The sequence below is a fragment of the Pinus tabuliformis genome, chromosome 7, assembly GCF_031772625.1.
Source record: "Pinus tabuliformis cultivar Carrire ecotype Pingquan chromosome 7, CPIR1, whole genome shotgun sequence".
Lineage (NCBI taxonomy): Eukaryota > Viridiplantae > Streptophyta > Pinopsida > Pinales > Pinaceae > Pinus > Pinus tabuliformis.
The window spans coordinates 14,175,540-14,196,865 of NC_142293.1; positions in this window are offsets into that span (position 1 = coordinate 14,175,540).

Consider the following 21,326-nt stretch of genomic DNA (forward strand, 5'->3'; position numbering starts at 1 on the left):
TCTTCTGGAATTAAGGTAGAACCAACAAAGATACTAGTCATTGTAAACTTAATGCCACCAAAAACACAAAAAGAAGTAAGAAGTTTTTTGGGATATGCAGGCTACTACAGACGATTCTTTGAAAACTTCAGTTAGATAGCTTTACCCTTGTTCAAGCTACTTGTAAAAGACATTGAGTTTCAATGGACTACAAATTGTCGAAATGCATTTGAAAAATTGAAAAAAAAATTGTCTATATAACCAATTCTCAAAGGAATAAATTTGTCATTTCCATTCCATATATCTACTGATGCATCAGATATATCTATAGGAGCATCTCTAGGACAAAAAAAAAATTAGTTTAACTATTCCATTTATTTTATAAGAAAAAATTTAACTCTAGCAGAATTAAACTACACAGTAACTGAAAAAGAAATGTTAGTTGTTGTCCATGCAGTTAATAAATTTAGGAATTATATAACAGGCTATCAAGTATTTGTCCATACAGATCATTCATCGATTATATATTTAATGAACAAAACAATTACCAATGGAAGAATTACTAGATGGCTGTTATTAATGAAAGAATTTAATATCATTGTTTTAGATCGACCAAGAAGAGATAACCAAGTAGCATATTTTATATCAAGACTTCATTCTTATGAAGATCTTATACCTGTGTCAGATAACTTTCGTGAGGAGAATCTATTTTCTATAACAAGTAAAGCCCCATGGTTTGCAGATATAGATAATTATATATCATATGGAATATTACCATCTCATTTCACTAGCAACGAGAAAAAAAAATAATTAGAGACAATGCAAGATACACTTGGATTAATGGAGATATCTTCTACACTAGACCTGATCTTTTAATTAGAAAATGTATATGAGAAGATGAAATTATTGATATTCTAAAAGTATGTCATGACGAATTGTGTGGTGGTCATTTTGTAGGGAAGATGACAACATACAAAGTCTTAAATCAGGGCTACTATTGGCCATCACTAGTCAGAGATTCAAAGACTTATGCTAAAAGATGCGATAGTTGCCAAAGAATAGGAAGACCTATAGTTTCATATGAAATTCCATTGAAACCGCAAGTACTCATAGAGCCATTTGGACAAAGGGCTCTTGAATTTGTGGGTCTATCAACCCACCATCAAATGGTAAAAAGTACATCTTAGTATGTACTGACAACATAACAAAATGGGCAGAGGCTAAAGAAATGAGAAAAGCAACAAAAGATGCAGTAGTTTCTTTTATTTATCAAGAAATATTTGTAAGATATGGAGTTCCAAGGCAGATTGTCACAGATCAAGGGAAACAATTACCCTCCAAGCTTGTTCGAGACCTAACAGAGAAATACAAGATCAAGCATATGAAATCAACTCCATACCACCCACAGGAAAATGGACAAGTTGAATAAAAAAACAAAGTACTTGAGAATATCATGACAAAGACAATGAACATACATAGAAAATATTGGTCAGAGAAGTTGAATGAAAAAATGTGGGCTTATAGGATAACATGGAAAAATACTATTGGATTTAGCCCCTATCAGCTTATTTATGGAAAATAAGTCTTAGCACTTAAGAATACCTTTGTCACAATATAAGATAGAAATACAAACAGAAGCCTTGGAGATTGCGATGAGGTTACACGCATCACATATTCTGGATACGAACTTGGGGGTACAACAGACCCACTCGTAGTTAGAGGGGCTCTGCTAGAATTACAGAGTCTAAAGAAAGAGAGGGAGACTAAACTAGACGTGTGTGCAGAGGTCTGGTGCTTGAATTGTAAGGGCCATGGGCACGATAAAGATCATTGTTCAGTATACACGAATTATCTTATGGTGGGGGGGCAGTCCCCCTGAAGCCAGAAGCCCCAGCCAGGTAGAGCACGAGAGTTGCACTATGGTGCGCCATTTGTCAAGTTACTGGGCAACATGCGACGAATAAATGCCACTTACTTTAGAAGTTCGTTCAGACACCCCAACAACTGTTTTGCAATTTCTGTAAATCCGTGGGCCATGATGAGCACAATTGTCAAAGTTATGAGCTAATGATGGAAAGAACCCCTACTTACCGTATGTAAGAAGAAAACCGGTCTCCAGATAAAGGTGCGGTAGGAGCGCGTGGGGGTTTTAAATGACAGGGGCAAGGATGAGGAGGGGGACTTGGTAGAGGTCTTGGTTAGGTTATCTACTACAACTGTGGATAGTCGGGGCACTTTGCGCGAGATTTACCGAATCCTACACACCCTTCGTGTCAATACTATAGACAATTCGACCATGCCATAGAATACTGTCTGATTCTAATTGCTAAAATGCAAGAGAAGAAAACGAAGCTTCAGGAGCCTATGCATAATTTACAAATGATGAGGGCTGAGCCCTATGAGGAATATTAGAGCATTAATATTGTACTAAGAAGTGGTATGATGACTGGCACAGATAAAGGTAAGCATGCTGAGGAAGATGGATGGGTCTACAAAGCTCCTGAGAAAGAAGCTGCCTTTGACCTTAATCGTGCTAAGGAAACATTCATGGAAGAACAGAAGAGCTTTGTTGAGGCCTCCGCTTCAAGAAGCTAGGAAAAGGCACTAGAGACCAGTGAAAGACGAGAGGTTAATCCTTCCGTACTCACTATTTTTTTGAAGACCTGCATGAAGTTACTACACGGCAGAAAGGCTGTGGAAGGATTGCAAGAATTAATAAATAAATGCACCAATAAAGAAAAAATCCCTAATGAACAACGTGTAGTAAGAAATACTGGTAAGCATAAGGCATGCATAGGATGCGAGATGCGGCTAACAATGCAGATAGACGATTATGAAATGGATTAGGTAATTTTGGATCTGGGGTCTGATGTGAATGTTTTCCCGAAATAGACATGGGAAAGAATGGGGAGACCTACACTGCAATGGTCTTTGATTTAGCTCTGAATGGCGAATCAAAAAAAAAATCATCCCCATGGGACGATTGTATGTTGTGATGGTTGATATTGAAGGTGCGAGTGCATTAGTAGACTTCGAAGTTAGAGAAATTGTCGATGACAGTAATTCGTACGTCGTGCTCCTAGGAATTGACTGGGCTATTGATATAAATGGGGTAATTAATTTGAAGAAGAGGAAAATGACCTTTGAAAAGAAGTCACTTAGGGTCATAGTGCCACTAGATCCTGCAGAAGGAGTGTGCTATACCGAACCTATTCGCGATTATGTAGAAAGTGACAGTGAGCTGGATCAAATATACAAGATAACATCACAAGACCAGGATTGGATCACTCCAACAACGGATGTACGAATCACATGGGATTGGGAGGGTTCATGCACTTCTGACTTAGGTGAGGAGTTAGAGCATTGGAAAAACCTCTTACATGAAGTGTCTACATTGCGGTGCAATATGATGATGAAGTCATTGTGCTGCGTTTTGTTGGAGGTAAGAAAGCTACCTTATTACGATGGTTTGATTGACGTAAATATGTTTTTAGATGAATTTGAGTGTGAAGTCCCTGAAGACCACCATTTTCAAGTGTTGGAGTTGGCGGTGTGTGCTACGCCTGCACGATGGTGGGGTATGCATAAGGAAAGTTTTGGTGGATGGCGGGATTACAGGCGGATAATGAAGTTACGATTTGGGGATGCTAATACAAGAATGACTGAGAAGAATAGTGGGAAGTATGATCCGCACGATCACCGAGCGAAGTGGAATAAGGCATGGGGGATGGAACGCAGCCAGAATGGGTACATATATTTTGTCATACCTTGATACAATCCCCATGAGCTCGTATCTCGAGACAGATATTTGCCACGACACTGCGGAATGGGATGTATTGAGAGAAAGTTTATTATTGACTTTTAGCTTCGAGGATGAGTTTGAAATCATCAACGAAGTGTTTCAAGAGATTTAATTGGTTATCTTCAGGACGCTGAAGGAACCTATGGAATGGACCCAACCTGATTGGAGCACCCAGCTGCACCACGCATTGGAATGCTATAATATGACCACTAAAGAGGAGGAAGAAGACTCGAGGAATATCAATAGTCCAGAACAAAGGTGCATCGCATAATAGAAGGACCACAAGTAGAGAACCCAGACATCTCTGCACCTTTGAAAACAAGATAGGTAAACATTGGCACTAAGGAAGAACCAAAGTTCACGAGGATTGGAGATTATTGGGACGACACTACAATAGATGAAGTTGCTGAATTACTTCAAGAGTACCATGATTTTCCCCACTAAGTTTTCAGATATATAAGGGCATACTTGGTAATTTGGGTGTTATGCGGATCACGTTGAAGCTAGATGTGAAGTCTGTCAAACAAATGCCTTATCGCCTTAATCTTAAGTATAAGGAGAAGGTTCACCAAGAGCTAGATAAAATGCTAGATGCTGGCATTATAGAACCTGTTGAAGAGTCCGATTAGGTGAGCCCGATGGTAGTCCAAGAGAAGAAACAAAAAGGCGAAATAAGGATCTGCGTAGATCTGCGGAAGCTGAATGATGCATGTGTCCATGATCCATTTCCAACGTCGTTTATAGATGAAGTGTTAGACAATATTGAAGGGCAGGAGGCCTATTTCTTTACTGATAGGTTTTCTGGTTATCATAAAATTAAGATTGCGCCAGAGGATCGAAGAAAAAAAACCTTCGGGACAGAGTGGGTTTGCTTTCAGTACACTATTATGCCTTTTGGATTGAAGAACACGCCTGCAATATTTTCCCGTGTAGTCATCGCAATGTTCAAAGAATCCATTCATAAGTTTATGGAAGTATAATTTGATGACTAGACCGTGTTTGGATTGGTAAAATGCAATGTAGCAAGTTTGCGCCTTATGTTGGATACATGTCAAAGATACCAGATTGCGCTGAATTTGAAAAAATGTATATTTTGTGTCCCTTTTGGGATCTTGCTAGGTCATGCTCTGTGTAAGAAAGGATTGATGGTGGACCCTGCAAAGATTGTTGTAATTGTGAACTTGGAGGCCCCTAGGAATGTTAAGCAGCTGTGCATGATGCTGGGACACACTGGATACTATAGAAAATTCATTAAAGCCTATGCTCAAACTACCGCGCCCATGGATAGACTGCTGAAGAAGAATGTGAAATTATGTTGGGATGAGGAATGTTAGCACAACTTAGATGTGTTAAAAGAAAATATGGTGACTGCGCCAATCCTGGTATTTCCCGATTGGAAGAAGGAGTTTCATGTACATGTGGATGCTTCTTGCATTGTGCTGGGTGCAGTACTAACACAGGCAGGCGAAGGCGAACTGGACCATCCTATAGCCTTCGCAAGTAGGAAGTTATCAAAGGTTGAAAAAATTTATTCAATGACATTGCACGAGGGGTTGGCCATGGTCTACGCGCGACAGAAATTCCAGAATTATCTGTTAGGGGGACATTTCAAGATGTATACAGATCATTCTGCTTTAAAGTACATTGTCAACAAGCCTGTGTTAGGGGGGAATATTTGTAGGTGGTTGTTATTATTTCAGGAATATGATTTTGAGGTTATTGTGAAGTCCAGTTGGTTGAACAATGGTCTAGACCATCTGTCAAGGATTGAAACAGGCCAAGAACCCAGTAATTTGGAGGAGGGGTTTCTAGATGTGCAGATCTTTATAGTACGTGTAGTAGATGACCATTTTTCTGACATTATTCAATTCTTAACTACGGGGATGGTGCCTGAAAGATATACAACTCAATAGAAGAAATAACTAATCGTTACCGCATCAGATTTTTCGTTCATTGTTGGACATTTGTATAAAATGGGGGCAACGAAATATTGCAGAGATATGTGACGAAATTTGAGCATGATAGTAATCTCGTTGAAGTTCATGGGGGAGCTGTGGGAGGCCATTATGCAGGGAAAGCAACCACGCAGAATATTTTGCATGTAGGATTATGATGGCCAACATTGCACAAGGATTCCAAATCATATTGTAAGGCATGCGATGCATGTCAAAGGACTGGCAGACCATCGCGGAGGGACGAACTACTACTACATGCTTAGGTATCTTTGCAGACATTTGAGAAATGGGCGATCGATTTTATTGGGCCAATTCAGCCACCTGGAAATAAAACGGGCGTGCACTATATTATCATTTCCATGGAGTATTTAACCCGATGGGCGGAAGCACATCCAGTGAAGGATTGTACAACTGCTACTGCAACAAAGTTTTTATTTGAATGTCTTAATGCGTTTTGGATGCTTGAAAGTATTAATGAGTGATAGGGGAACACACTTTCTAAATGAAACAATTGGTGCGATGACACATGAATTTCGGGTCTGCCATCAGAAGAGCACACCATATCACCTGTAGGAAAATGGGACAGTCGAAGCTTTTAACACAATTTTGGAGAACGCATTGACAAAGGTATGTAACGTGCAGTGAAATGACTAGGATGTGTGCATACCTGCAGTACTATGGGCCTATCAGACAACCTATAAGAAGCTAACGGGGCAAACACCGTTCAGATTGGTCTATGGGGTCGAAGCGGTGATGCATATGGAGTAAATTGTACCTAGTCTGTGCATAGCAACCTTAACAAACATGGAGGATCGTGAAGCTGAATGGTGAAAATTTTCTGGGAAAAGTGAATGGGAAACGGCTGAAGCTGTATATGAGGGATCCTGCCCCTGCGCAATGACTATATGAATGTAGGACAATCTTAGTGCTCCAGGAAGTTGCAATGGAGTGAGGGACTATAAACTACACTGCACGACTAGGAGGACAAGGCAGCAAAAAGGCTGCATGAAGATTGACAAGGGTGCATTAGATGAAGCTGCGCTCAGGATGCTGCGCCATGGAGGAAGGTGTCGTGCAACCCAGCCCAAAAATAGTCGTTGGAGTTACTGTAGCTGATTGGACTGAGAAAATCCCGTTAGGAGGAGTGGGTAGGCTGCAATTAAGGAAAAAATATTTGGAAATCTGCCACCAAAGGTGCATTTATGAAAAAGTTATCAAGGGAATGGTCAGATTTGAAACCGAAAATCACTATAAGTACGTCTTGTTGGTCTGCAAAGAAACACTTTGTTGTCTACGGATTTCATGCATGCACCGAGAAGATTGGGAGGTTTTTTTCAAGCACCTAGGGCTAGCTCATTATTCTGATTCATTTCACTGAGTTTTTTTGTAAAGGATATTTGAGCCTATGATTTCTGAGGCCGCGGTGTCTAATGCCCCATCTCTGGAAGTTGCAGGCATAGAAGCTACACCAGCAGTGCCTACGACGCCAAGGTAGCCTAGGCCAAAGACGTCTTCTTCCAAGCCAAAGCAAAAGAGGTCGGTCATAGAAACAGTGTGCCACTTGCCCAGAAAGAATTTGCAGGAGGTGCGATAGAAGGGAAAAATGGACAAGAAAATCAACCTTTTGTTCCCCTAGATCTAGAAGAAGAGGAAATCCGCTAGGGGATTGAGGAGTTGGATGTTGAGGATGCTGAACCAATCACTATGATTTCGGCATATGTGCCTCCACGAAGAGGACAGAAGAAGATGACCAAAGGCCCTTATTCCAAAAAAATTACAGTTTCTATGCCACTACTCCCAGATGATGTTGCAATTGAGGGTGCCCTCTTAGTGCATACCAGCGTTAAATATGGAAGAATGGGACCTCGCCGGTGAGGATAAAGTCCCACATTTAGCAACAAATCAGTATATGTCCCACATATACTATGAAGACATAGGGGTCACAAAGTTGGAACCGATGAAATGGGTCAGAGGAGTTCAGCTGGCGGGAATATTTCACATGCTATTCGTACCTCATTTTCATCGCTCCAACATCAATATGGTGTGTGTACGACAGTTGCTGGCATTAGTACATTATGGGTGTTTATGGCTAGGTGAGCTTATCCCCATCATAGATATGTTAATCCATCGGATTAATAAGCTACCATATAAAGGAGCGGACCTCGAAAAGGAGTTTGTGGGAAAAACCAAGGAAAAACAACTCGTAGACCGTATGAAGAGTGAGTTCAGGCTTGTAAAGGAAAGGCGTGGACATTCTGTGCTCTCCATAAAAGACCAGGAAGTACAGTTTGTAGCGCAGATCCTAGAAGGAAAGGTAATGTAGAAGTTTCGCGCGTAGGAAGTTCCTGCACCGTCATTTCAATAGCAGCGCAGTGTGCGAATGAGGTCTAATATAACTGGACACAGTATCTCTGTAGAGAATTTTTGGAAAAATGCCGCGAGGCGTAGGAGGAGGGAAAGCCATTCCACTATGCTTGGCTCGTATTTCTAATCATTTTGTTTGCATGGAGGCTTCTAGAGGACAGTCAATTCTCTCCGCTGAATGAGACCCTCCCAGAAGCCGCAAAGTTCTCTTCACTGTGGTAGACAAAAGACGTGGACCAGATTACAGAATCTACAGCTTTTTGGGTATTCATGGACATGGACATCTGAATGGCTATAAACCAAAGGCCAAGGTTATCTCCCACTTTGTTTGAGCAGCTGAGGGCCTTCGCATAATTTAAGGTAGACTTTCACAATGTCTGGATTCGCTCAAGGAGAGACCCTCAAAAGGTATGGCACAAGATGCCTTAGTGGATGAAACAGATGTACAAGAGATTGTGGGTGGATGGCCAACAGAGTGGCACGAGCCTAACCAGTTGGATGTTAGGACAAGAAAAGCAGGAGAATGCTCCTCCGTGTGAACCTATACTGCGTAAAAGATGAAAGAAAAAGAGTAGGTAGTTGCGTGGGAGAAGGTTTCCTAGCAAAAGAAAGAAGTTTTTGAAAAGGCCGTTGCAGAGACAGCGCGCATCGAAAAGGAGTGTGCAAACAAGGAACGTACAAAAAAGGTGCAAGCCACAACGGAAGTCGAGGAATCAACTTCCCCGCATACCATAGAGCAGGAGATATTTTCACAGGGTGGTGATGGGGGTGAGGAGGTGTCCACCCCCTTTAATTTCCAGAAGCGCACCAAAGAGACAACGACCAATCCACTAAAGAAGCGGAAATTAGATAAAAATTCACCGGTGGACCCTCTTGTACCAATAGAGGGAGATTTAGATGAGATAGGAAACAAGGTTAAAGATACTACATCAGAGCTATGCTCGCACTTTTAGAAGCAGTATATGTAGACATTGGGGAGTGTCTAGAAGGATCTGGGTGTGCTGCTGATCTAGATTGGTATGATCCAAGCGAGCATTGGGCAAGCGAGCGTGGTGCAAGCGAGTCTGACTCAAGTGAGTGTGAGTGTCCTAGAAATGGACCAGACAATGGACCTAAGATAATTCCTTTACTAGAAGGATCCTTGCGAGTAGATAAGAAGGAAGACCACGCACACTAGAAAAGATCAAGGATATTGGAATCAATGTGGTCGCACTGCCGCTCCAAGCCCTCCATGCATTGCATTATGGGGTCTCTGATGAGTTGTAGATCAGGGAGCAGTGCGCCCATGTGGTCCTCAGTGAATATAGAGTCAACAATGAATAAATGTACAAGGATAAGACAGAGGTGCTAAAGGAGAAAGAGTAAATGCAATCACGAAGCACGAACCTAGAGTTAGTAATTGAACAAGCTTGCAAAACAGTTCCAGAATTGCATATCCTAGACGATGCACAGGTCGAGACGAAAGTCAGGAAATTAGTTGTTGTGGTGCGCGATGCCAAAGATGAGGTTGGACGAGTCACTTTTGAGTTCCAGATGAAGATATCTGAACTCTAGCTCAAGCTTCAACCAACCACACCGCTAAAATTTCGAGAACAAAGAGGTGCAGCTGTTATAGACATTTTTGGGCACTTCAACCCCAATCTTATATGTCGATAAACCAAGGGCTATTTAACCCCTAAAGTGTTGTTTCATACCCTAAAGGATCATGGTCAACTGATTACATCCTTCCCCAAAAGTTCCACCTGAAAAACCACTCAGAATTGGCTAAAACAGGACCATACTGACTGCTCCACTGTCAGGGTGTGATGCATACTGACTGCTACACCAGCCAGGTACGATGCATATTGATGGAGCCTTCTTTAGGGTGTGATGAGCGAGGATAGACAAATGTCCAAGACAGTTTGCTAAGTGGATGCTCATGGAATCTTCTAGAAACTTCCTCTATGACACTTGCCTCTCTGAATTCGCCCAGGGATGAGTAAGAGATCCAAGAAACCTCCAAGTGGAACCAAGAACTACAAGTGGAATGACACTAATCAAAAACCCAGATGACTCACACCTTTGTGAACATCTATAAATGGATCCCTCATCTGAGAGATCTAGAGGCTGGAATCTTGTAATTTGTAAGGAAGTGCTGATAGTTTGTCTTTTAGAAGAAGCATTGTATTGTTGGGTGATCTTTCTTTTCATGAGGTGAAGAGGGCTTTGATGCTGGGAGGATGATGTTGGATCAGACAGCTGGGTTGTAATTCTCCCTTCTATTTTAATAAAGTTCTTTGAGTTTTCCTCCATGCAATCGTGTACTTGTGGTGAATCTTGTTATTTGTAAATGCCATTGTATGTTCAATGTATTTATGATTCTGCATTGTTTATGATATAATGGATTGAGATGCTTTGATGGTGTTTTGTTACTTTGTTTCTATAGGTATTCTCTAAGCGGGACAAGTAGGAGAGGAGTTGCAAGCTCTATAAAGGGAGAGAGAAATCAAGCAAGGAGTCAAGCGGAAGATCCAGGTTGGTTCCTTTGCTTCTCTCTTATCTATCATACATAGAGGAAATCACAAATTTCTTTGATTTTTTATTTCTAGGATAGTTGCCAATCCTAGTGGGACTAGCAGATCGAAAAGACACTAGTTTTCCCAGAAACAAAATTGCGACTCCACTGGGGAGCGAATAGTTTGTTTGTTTGTTATTGTTGTTTGCTTTATAAACTACAGACGGAGCCTGAAGTTAGCTAGATAGCCTTCGAACTGCTCTTGCTCTGCAAGTGCATCGTAGATGAATGCTGCTTCAATCAATATTCAGTTTAGTTTATGAACTAAAAATCTAACTTGCAAGCATTCTAAACGCCCTTGTGGTAGCTCAGTAACCTCCCAAGATCATTCCTTTGTGCTTTTCTCTTTACTGCTCATCATAGCTCAACTTAAATCACTGAAATTAGTTGCAAATTTGAGCAAAAACCCACCTCAGTTGCGCTCCCTGGCCCATCGCACTATCTATCACTGGAAGCCAGTATGCATCACACTTCTCGAGTGTAGCAGGTGAGATGCATCCCTATTTTTGTGAAGCACAGGTGTGATGACTGAGTAATCCTATTTCTCTCCTTGAAATTTGGGTTTTTTGTCCTTGTTTTTAGCTCTGTTTAATTGTTTTGTTGCTTATGAACAATATCTCATTGTTGAAGCCTCCTTGATTTACATAGATCAGCCTCCATTGATTAGGATTAGTAAATGTTTTTATGTATTTTTCCATCATTTACAGTCCTTCGTCGAAAAGTTGCGTAAATCGAACTGTCGTTTTGGTGCAAAAATTGTCGTAACTGTCATTTTGTGTCAAAAAAGAGAATTGTCGTAAAGTCTTCCTTCTCTAGATAGTCGATTGAACTTTTTGTCATGTATTTTATTTGAATTGTTAATATTTGAAGTGTCAAAAGCGTTTTTCTATTCGAAATCGAAAAGTGTCGTTTAGTCTTCCTTTCATTTTGAAAAGAAATTGTTGAAATGTTGCTTTGAAGAAAATATTTCAGATCTATACACAGTTTTCCTTTTTGGCATTCTTCACATTAAAGGGAACAAAAAACAAATACATGCATTTGCATTTTCATTTAGAAAGCGTGCGAAAGATGATTTAGGAAAAGTGCATTTAGTGTGTGCTCTTTGCTCTTTGTTTGAAAGAATCGTAATCTTCTTTCCTTAGTAGCTAGGATTTTAATTACTAAAAATTAAACAACGATTGTTTATCATTTTAGATTGCATATTTAGGAATTTTACATCTACATCACGTGGTGAACCTTGAAAGGCAAACTTCTAAGCAAGGTAAACTCTAAAATAAATTTCAATGAACTTAACAACGCTTTGGAACCTAACGCAACACATCTAGAGGTCTAGGCTAGAGATGTGTTCCGGCGTCGTAAAATCTAGTAACTATTGTTTTCATCGAAGGTTGGGTGATTCCTCATCTTTGATACGAAAAGTGCTAGCACGGACTTGTGCTCCCCGTACCGTCGAGTATATATTGGGAGACCACAATAGGCTCTGCTGCCCTATCGATCGCAATGCATTGAACACAACATTTGGGAAGATTGACTGCCGTACATAAGTACTTGGTAATTTCTCTTTAATTTATCACTAAGGTGTATATTGTAGTTTTGTGATTGGTTTGGTAATTCCTTTGTCTAGATTTCCAGAGTAGTCACTTTCGTCCCTTTTCGACTCCTTAAAAGAAAAGGTCCATCTCAACACTTGTCACTTCAGGCTCTTTAAAAATCAAAGGGGACTAGAGACATCTTGAGCTTTTTCTCGACTCTTAAAAATTGAAAAAGCAAAGTTGTGCAAAGCGTCATTAGAATTTATTAAATTCGGAATAACATCCTTGTTCCTTCGTTGATCTTAGGTTGAGATAATGGAGTCTACCAATCAAGGAATCCCTTTTGAGGGGAATCCTAGTCCTTTCTCCTCTTGGGGAGATATTGGTGCTCCATATATGGCCACATTGTCCCTTCCGGGAATCACAATTGGCCTACCAGTATGGCTATTCTCAACCTCTATCGTTCAAAATACCGTAATTCCTCAACAATCGAATCAGCAACCAGTTAATACTAGAGTTGACCCTTCGCCTTCTTCTTCGTTTGTTTCTCCCTCCCCTTCTTCCTCTTCGCTTGGTGAAAATAGTGATGTTAGTAACCAAGTGACTGAGAAGAAGAAGAAAGGGAAGGAGAAGAAGAAGAAGAAGTCAGTTAAGCAAGAGGCAACCATGAATCATCTGGTGAAAATCCGCACACTAAATCTCCCAAATATCCTTGTGTAATTTGCAGAGGAAACCATTTTCATCGAGATTGTCCTTGCCTTCCACGGATCTTGAGAGAATGGTATCCCTGTTCGCACTGTACGATGTCATCAACCTCTAGCAATCATGTTGATAGCACACCATCAACTAGTGAAAATGAAGTTCCTAGACATAAAGGAGAGGTTAAAATTCCATGTGGATTATGTGAAGGAGACCATCACCTTCCCCTTTGTCCTTTTTTGGATGAGGCCAAAAGAGTCTTGCGTAATCGTCTTGCTTCACCACAACAACTTCGATCTGGATACAAGAAACTTACCTCAAGTCCTTTACTAGTTGAAAATCCGACTGACATAACTCAACTGTTGGTCGAAACACCTATTTTTGAAAGTGAATCTTATGATTCCATACCAGAACAAAGTCAATAGGTCGAGATGGCAAGCGACCTAGTTTTACCCTCAGAAGATCCACCTTCAGATGATACCATTCCCAAAGAGAGTGAGAATGATACTGTTCAAATTATTTTTGTCACTTCAGAGTCCGATGAACTTAGGGGCAATCCGCCCATTCCTTCACAATAGGAAGAGAACCCCCCAGTTCCTGCTACTCAAGGGGTTCAATCAACTGTTTATTCGGTACCCCCTCCAAGCAGTCTAGTTGCTTCCTTCGATTGGAATCAACTAGCGAAATCCCGCCTTCCTTCTAATGTACCATTCCAGATCATAGTATGATCGTGTCTAGCACTATCATAGATGAAGGGGCTTCAGTGAGTATCCTTTCCTCAACTGCTTGGAAAGCGCTTGGTTCACCATCGCTTATGCCTATTACACAAAATTTGTTAGGCTTTAACAAAGGAACCAGTCGACCATTAGGAATCCTTCCTAAGTTACCAATCACTTTGAGAAGGAAAACCGTTCACCTGAACGTGATGGTAGTCCCAGGACCGTTAGATTACAATCTACTCCTTGGATGTGACTATGTTTACAACATGGAAGCTATTGTTTCAACACTCTTTTGAGTGATGTGTTTCCCACATGAAGGCAAATTTGCCACTGTTGACCAGCTTTCATTTCCCTATACAAACACAACTTCAAGTCAAACGTCATCCCTAAATGGTCCTTTTGTGTCAAAAGTGTCTCTTCAACCTTCATTCCATCCACCTGAAATGAAGCTTAGGGGGCATACACCCCGGTCTGCCTCGGCAGACGAACCCAGCTGAAAAGATAAGTTTCCCTATAGGTTATGTGATTGGAAGTGTAATATCACACCATTCACCTTTGTCTATTTGATGGACAAAACCAAGGGAGTGTTTTTTCGGCCCCGCTGACAAAACAATCTTGTTTAACCGCAGTGAATTCCATAGGTTACCTGGAGACTCTCCTTTTCTGATGCCTAGGGGCATGCAAACCTTTTTATAAAAGCGAAAAACGACCAATTTCATTTTTTAGCTTTTTAGATTTCTTAACTTTTTAGTTTTTCGACTTCTTAGGTTAGGTGATTGGTCTGATCCACCATTCACCTTCGTCTATGTTTCAGACAAAGCAAAGGAAGTGTTTTGTTTTTATGTAAAAAAATTAGTTAGTATTTAATTTTAGGTTTAATTAGACGAAAGGGCATGATCATAAGATCATGCCCTTTCCCCAAAGGGTGCCCATGGCGGTATATAAGCCAGGAACCCCATTGTAAACAATCATCAATTCAGTATTCATTTATTAATAAAGATATATATATATATATATATATATATATATATATATATATATATATATATATATATAGATATAGATATATTTCTGTTATCAAGAAGTTTTCACTTCATCTGGTATCAGAGCCAATACGAACTGGTGACAACCACAAGTTCTGCTGGCCATCAGGCCTACGGGCTTTTTCAGAAAATAGCAGTGCATGTGGATTATTCGTGTTTGCTTGGAGTGTGTTGTTACAGGCTTGAGACCGCCGCAGAAGACTGCTACCGTCATTAAGCTCAAATCCCAGAATTCGTCCGGTTATAAGTGGGCCATTTTCTGGCAATTGAACCCTTGTTACGCAGATAATAAGAACATCGGAGGGCGTTGAGTTGTGCGTAACTTCAACGTAATATAGGGGCCTTTTAAGGTTAAATCTTTGCTAACTCCACTGATGTGGTAGAATTATCAAACAACGACCCCCATAAATACAGCACGTCCCGTTCAGTAACTTCGCAAAAACTAATAATAATACTGCGGCAATCGGTCGTTTTTTATAATAACCTGCGGCAAGTTCTGCATAACCTATGGTAAGACGCTGAACCCTGCGGTAGTTCTGCGTAACCTGCGGTGAGCTCGACGGTGTATCTGCTCTCGACGGTCAAACGTGACGGTTCAGAACTGTCCCTGTGTGTTAATTAAATAAATTATTACACATCGTTAAAAAGATTTTGTTCTTCCGCCGTCAAACGTTGTGTCCATTGGTCAAATGGGTGACATTAATTTATTTTAATTAATTAATATATATATATATATAATAATATATTATATTTATTTTAATTAATTAAAAAAATATTATGTCATATAATTAATTAATTAAATTTAATTTAATTAATTTAAAAAAAAACTAATGGCATAATTAAATTAATTAATTTAATTTAATTATTTAAAAAAAAATTAAGCTGGCAGATAAACACACACCCCCACAAACTCGCCCAATGTCAACAATGGCAATGGCAGATTTCCAAAAAAAATTATTGGATGCGAAGCATAAGATAAATAACAACCACGACGAGGTCAATAAAAGATTAGATGAATTCCAGATCAAGCTTGAGGGGCAGGCTGACGATATCAAAAAGCAGGCTAACAATATCAAAAATCTTCAGGATATGAAAAATCGAATAGAAATAAAGATGGAAAATCAACATGTCCAAATAGAAGTAGGTCCCAAAGAGTCCTTAACATTGCTGGAACTTCTATGTAAAAAGATGAATTGTACACCCACACAACTACAAGAAAATGAAGAGAATCAGGAGCACAACTCATCAGATTCAACAAAGTCAACAGACTCTCATGAAAAAGTTGAATCCCCAAAAAAATCAGCAACACCCCACCAAGAAGTGAGTAACGCGACTCTTACAAACAAGCAACGCTGGGATACCTTTACCAATCAACACCCCTTTTCCGCTCAACCATTAGCGACATACCAGCGAAGGGAAAAAGTCGAGATGCCTAAATTCGACGGAAACGAAAAAAACAATGTTGCATGGATAAATAAAGCAGAAGAATACTTTGAGATATATGACATCAATGATGATGACGAAAAGCTCAGGCATGAATCCATACAAATGGAAGGGGAAGCATACAATTGGTATATGTGGTGGAAAAAGACAACACACGTCATTAGCTGGAGAAAATTTAAGGATGCATTCTTTAAAAGATTCCAAGGTGTAAAGGAAGAAGAGTTCTTTTCAAAACTCAACAAATTACGACAAAAAGGGAGTGTGGACGTATACACTCAAGAATGGGAAAACTTAGTAACAAGAGTACCTGGGTTATCAGAATCTCGTCTAATTCAATCATACATCTCAGGACTCAAAACCCATTTACAAGTAGAAATTGAGGTGCATGACATTACATCAATAGAAGTAGAAAGACAAAAAGAAAAAACAGCTGAAAAGAAATTTGAACCAATATTTTGGTCAAAAGTGGAAAAAACATATTCAAAACAAAGAATACCCCAGTATGTGGACTCAAATAATACGATATATGTTCTACCACATCGTCGTGAATGAAAAATCTAATGTGGAAATGCAAAGGATAAAAGAGGGTAAATGCAAACGCTATGGTGAGAAGTGGGAACCCAAACATAGACATGCTAAAGGAAAAGAACCAAAGAACCTATATAATTTTGAAGCAACCAAAGATTGAAATAGTTAAGATTCTCACATAGAAGAAATAGAAGATGCCCCAGAATTCTCACCAGAATTAGATGACGGAAGTATTCCGCAAGTGTCATTATCAGCTATGACAGGTATATCACAACCTCAGACCTTAAAGTTAAAAGGACACATAAAAAAGAACAATGTAGTGGTTCTCATCGACTCTGGTAGCACACACAATTTTTTAGATGCAACTGTTGCAAAGACACTCAATATTTTTTCATTTCACTTACCAAACATGAAAGTGATGGTAGCTAACGGTAAGAAGATTGAAAAGGTGGGGAAATGCCATAAGGTCAAATTGTAGATTCAAGACTTCAGTTTAGAGTCTCCATTTTTCATGGTACCGTTAGGAGGAGTAGATGTAGTCTTAAGTATCCAGTGGTTACGAAATTTAGGTACTTATGCCGCCAACCACCAAGAACAATTTATAAAATTAAAATGGGGAGGTCAGAAGTACAAATTACACGGATTCCAAGCACCAGAGAATCAAATTGTATCATCATCTTAGATGATGAAGATGATTTGAAAAGGAGCACCCGCTTATGTAGTACAATGTCACCAATTAGAAATGTTATCTGCAAATATGTCCATGAAGAGTCACCAGAGATACGAGATCTAATTCAGAAGCATGAAAAAGTATTTCAAGACCTACCTATGAAGATGCCGCCTAATAGGGAAATTGAGCATACAATAGAAGTCAAGGTAGGGTCAGACCCTGTCAACATCAAGCCCTATCGATATCCACATCACCAAAAAACAGAAATTGAGAGATTAATCCAAGACCTTTAAAGTGTGGGACTTTGATCATCTTGGAATATCTGATCAAGTGGAAGGACTTACCCAGAGAAGACGCTTCTTGGGAGAATAAACATTTTGTCAACAACATCCGTCGTTACGTATGCTTTGAGGACAAAGCATTCTTTCGAGAGGAAGGCAATGTTATGTAAAAAAGTTAGTTAGTATTTAATTTTAGGTTTATTATTTAATTTTAGGATTAATTAGATGAAAGGGCATGATCATAAGATCATGCCCTTCCCCAAAGGGTTCCCATGGCGGTTTATAAGCCAGGAACCCCATTGTAAACAATCATCATTCAATATTCACAATATATCTATATATATATATATATATATATATATATATATATATATATATATATATATTTCTGTTATCAAGAAGTTTTCACTTCATTTGTCTAAACAGAAGACAAAACCATCCTACCTAACCTCAGTAGTTCCTTAGCTTTCTAGTTTTTCTAGCTTTTTTGTTTGGTCGTTTCTAGCTTACATAAAAAGAAAACTGAGCATATGTTATTGTAGAGTTCAAGCTCACTAAAAAATAAACCTACAAATGAGGGACATCTTTGACTGCAAATGAGCAATGTTTTCGTAAGGTTCAAGCTCATTAAAAAATAAACCTGCCAATGAGCAATGTTTCCGCAAGGTTCAAGCTTGTTAAAAAATAAACCCGCCACTGAGCATATGCTAACACAAGGTTCAATCTCATTAAAAAAAACCCACCTTCAGTAAACGACCTCTGTGATTGCCATGCTATTAGCCTTTTGAGCCTTGGTTGTGTTCTGCCATCACCTCCATCCTTTTGGCCGATCAAACGCTTCCACTTGATTATTTACCCTTTTGAGGAACAGCTACGACGAGTAGCTCTGTTAGCCAACCTCTTCACATCACCATGTTTTGAGAAGTTCCAAGCTTACCCAGAACTAGTTGCTACCCTAAACGCCACTCGTTCCTAAAAAACGAGCCTCCTTTAAACTCTTTTCAGACTCGTTAAATATGAAAAGATCATCGAGCTATTGGCTTTTCTAGCTCGTTAAAGTAATCGAAATGCCATCCCTCCTGTATATTTTAATCTTTTTCAGACCCGAGGGATTATCCCATGAAAAAGTTCGAGCGCTTGTCTTTTCGGCTCACTAAAGTTATCGAAAACTCATCCCTTTTGTATTATTTTATCCTTTTTCGGACTTAAGGGATTATGCTACGAAAAAGAATTGTTGGAGTTTCCTTTTCGTCCCTTTTCAAACTCTCTAAACATGAAAAGGACCGAGTTATCCTTGTCATTAAACTCGTTAAAACAATAGCGACAAACTTGTCCACCCAGACAAGAACGAGTTTCACTGTCGCTAGGCTCGCTAAAACATAGCGACAGGTTTGCACGAAGGGCAAATTATAGAACAAACATATGTTATCCTCCTCAAGCTTGACAAAAATAAATAGGTATTGGTCAGCAATGACTGGGGAAAAAGGGAAGAAAACTTGAAGAACTTTATTGGTAGCAGGTCGCTCTTGAACATGACACTTTCACTCCATCGCCATGATTGAGTCGGGTTGGGTTATTTTGTTCACCGGTTATATCACCATTGGTCCTCCATACCATCCATCTTTTGGGGTTAACGCTACCAATCCATCTTAATGTCACCGATATGTTCAAGAGAAGTCATTTAGAGAATTCACCATCCAGCTAATGCCTCATCCACTGGAATACCTTCACCCTCCATTTTTCATGACCACCATTCCTGAACCTTGTATCATCAGATCGTTTTCACCTCCAGAAAATCATTTGCTTCGTTTTGTGTCGTAGATGTGGGATACATTAAGGCCCTCCTATGACGGGTCACTTCTTGTCGACATCAACTCATTATCTAAGAAGTTGACTTATAAACAACCCTTTCAGTACTTTGAAGCTTGCATGCCTCAATGGCAAGTTTCTCACTTCTGGCGACAGATTTACATCAATGGCGTTCGATTGAGAGATTTTGCGTGGTGTTTGACATCGGCTCATATATTCACACCACATGAATTGTACTGTAGTACATTAAAGATCATTGTCATTAGCGGCGATCCCTTTCGTGCCTGTTAACAACTTACATTATTAGCTAGTAATCAGGCAATGTCCTTCCATGTTCGACTTCAGAACATCTTTTCACATGGATCGACTTGTACATCGAGTGAAGATTGAACGAGTTTGAAGACCTCGGATCTAGTTTCATCCATCGAGGCTGCGATATATTCAGGAATATAAAGACCTAAAATGTACAAAGAAGTTTCACAGATGATCATCCAAGCTAAGGGATGATGACTTTACATATAAAGAATCACCAGTCTGCAATTGCAGACGATTATTTATCCTAAGTACATGAAAATAAATTTATAAAGCTAAGCATGGGAATGCCCGTCTTAGCTACATCATGAAAATAATATGATGATGATGTATTGCAAGGTATCTTATATAGGTCACCTTCCAGTTCGAATACCTCAGATCCTCATGATAAAGCATTTCACCTGACATCAAAAGATTTATGACTTCATGCTTTAGGGAGAAATTGTTATTGACATATTTGGGCACTGCAACCCCAATCTTATATGTCGATAAACCAAGGGCTCTTTAACCCCTAAAAGTGTTGTTTCATACCCTAAAGGATCATGGTCAACTGATTACATCATTCCCCAAAAGTTCCACCTGAAAAACCACTCATAACTGGCTAAAACAGGACCATATTGATTGCTCCACTATCAGGGTGCGATGCATACTGATTGCTACACTAGCCAGGTGCAATGCATATTGATGGAGCCTTTTGTAGGATGGGATGAGCGAGGATAGACAAATGTCCAAGACATTTTGCTAAGTGAATGCTCATGGAATCTTCTAGAAACTTCCTCTATGACACTTGCCTCTCTGAATTCACCCAGGGATGAGTAAGAGATCCAAGAAATCTCCAAGTGGAACCTGTTGAAAATAATACTGAGAGGGGGGGTGAATCAGTATTATTTAATTCTTTTCAATATATCTTCTAGATTTATACTTTAAGTTATTCTTCAGATATTGATCATTAGTTTGTATGTCAGTATCATATAATAATGAGCAAGAACAGGAAAAACAGATAATCACACCAAAGAACGCCAGATATAAGGTGGAAACCAATGTGGGTGAAAACCACCTGCTGCAATATGTCTCTATCTTCTTTCAATTAGAAACTTCTTTTACAATGCTTTTGTACTTGTGCAATCCTTTACCAGTACGCAGGGTGCAACCTGTAGAGAGCTACAACCCTCTCTCGTTTTCCAGTTTCTCCTAGAAGGGAGCTACAACCCCCTACTTCTTTTCTTCCAAGGACCACTTTTCGTAAATTTTCAAACTGGATCCATGAACATCAAATAATCATCAAGTACATGTGAATCACCCAATCAACTTTTTCAATCAACCAATGAATCAACCAATAACTTCTCAGAATGCAGTAACCAGATCAGCAATACCAGTAATCTAAACCCAGAACTCTTCATCAATAGATAAAACACAACCAACAAATGTTTCAAGAAAGGTCTGCAACTTCATCAATAGAGGTCGACGAATATCTGCAGCTCTTCTATGTCTAAACTGCGTAGATCCGCACCTAGTCCTTCTTCTGCTCTGCGTACCTCCGCACTACTCCTTATGCTGCCCTGCATACCTCTGCTCAGATCCGCACCTGCACTGTCTGCCTGACAGCGTACCTCCGCACCTGGTCCTTCTGTTCCCC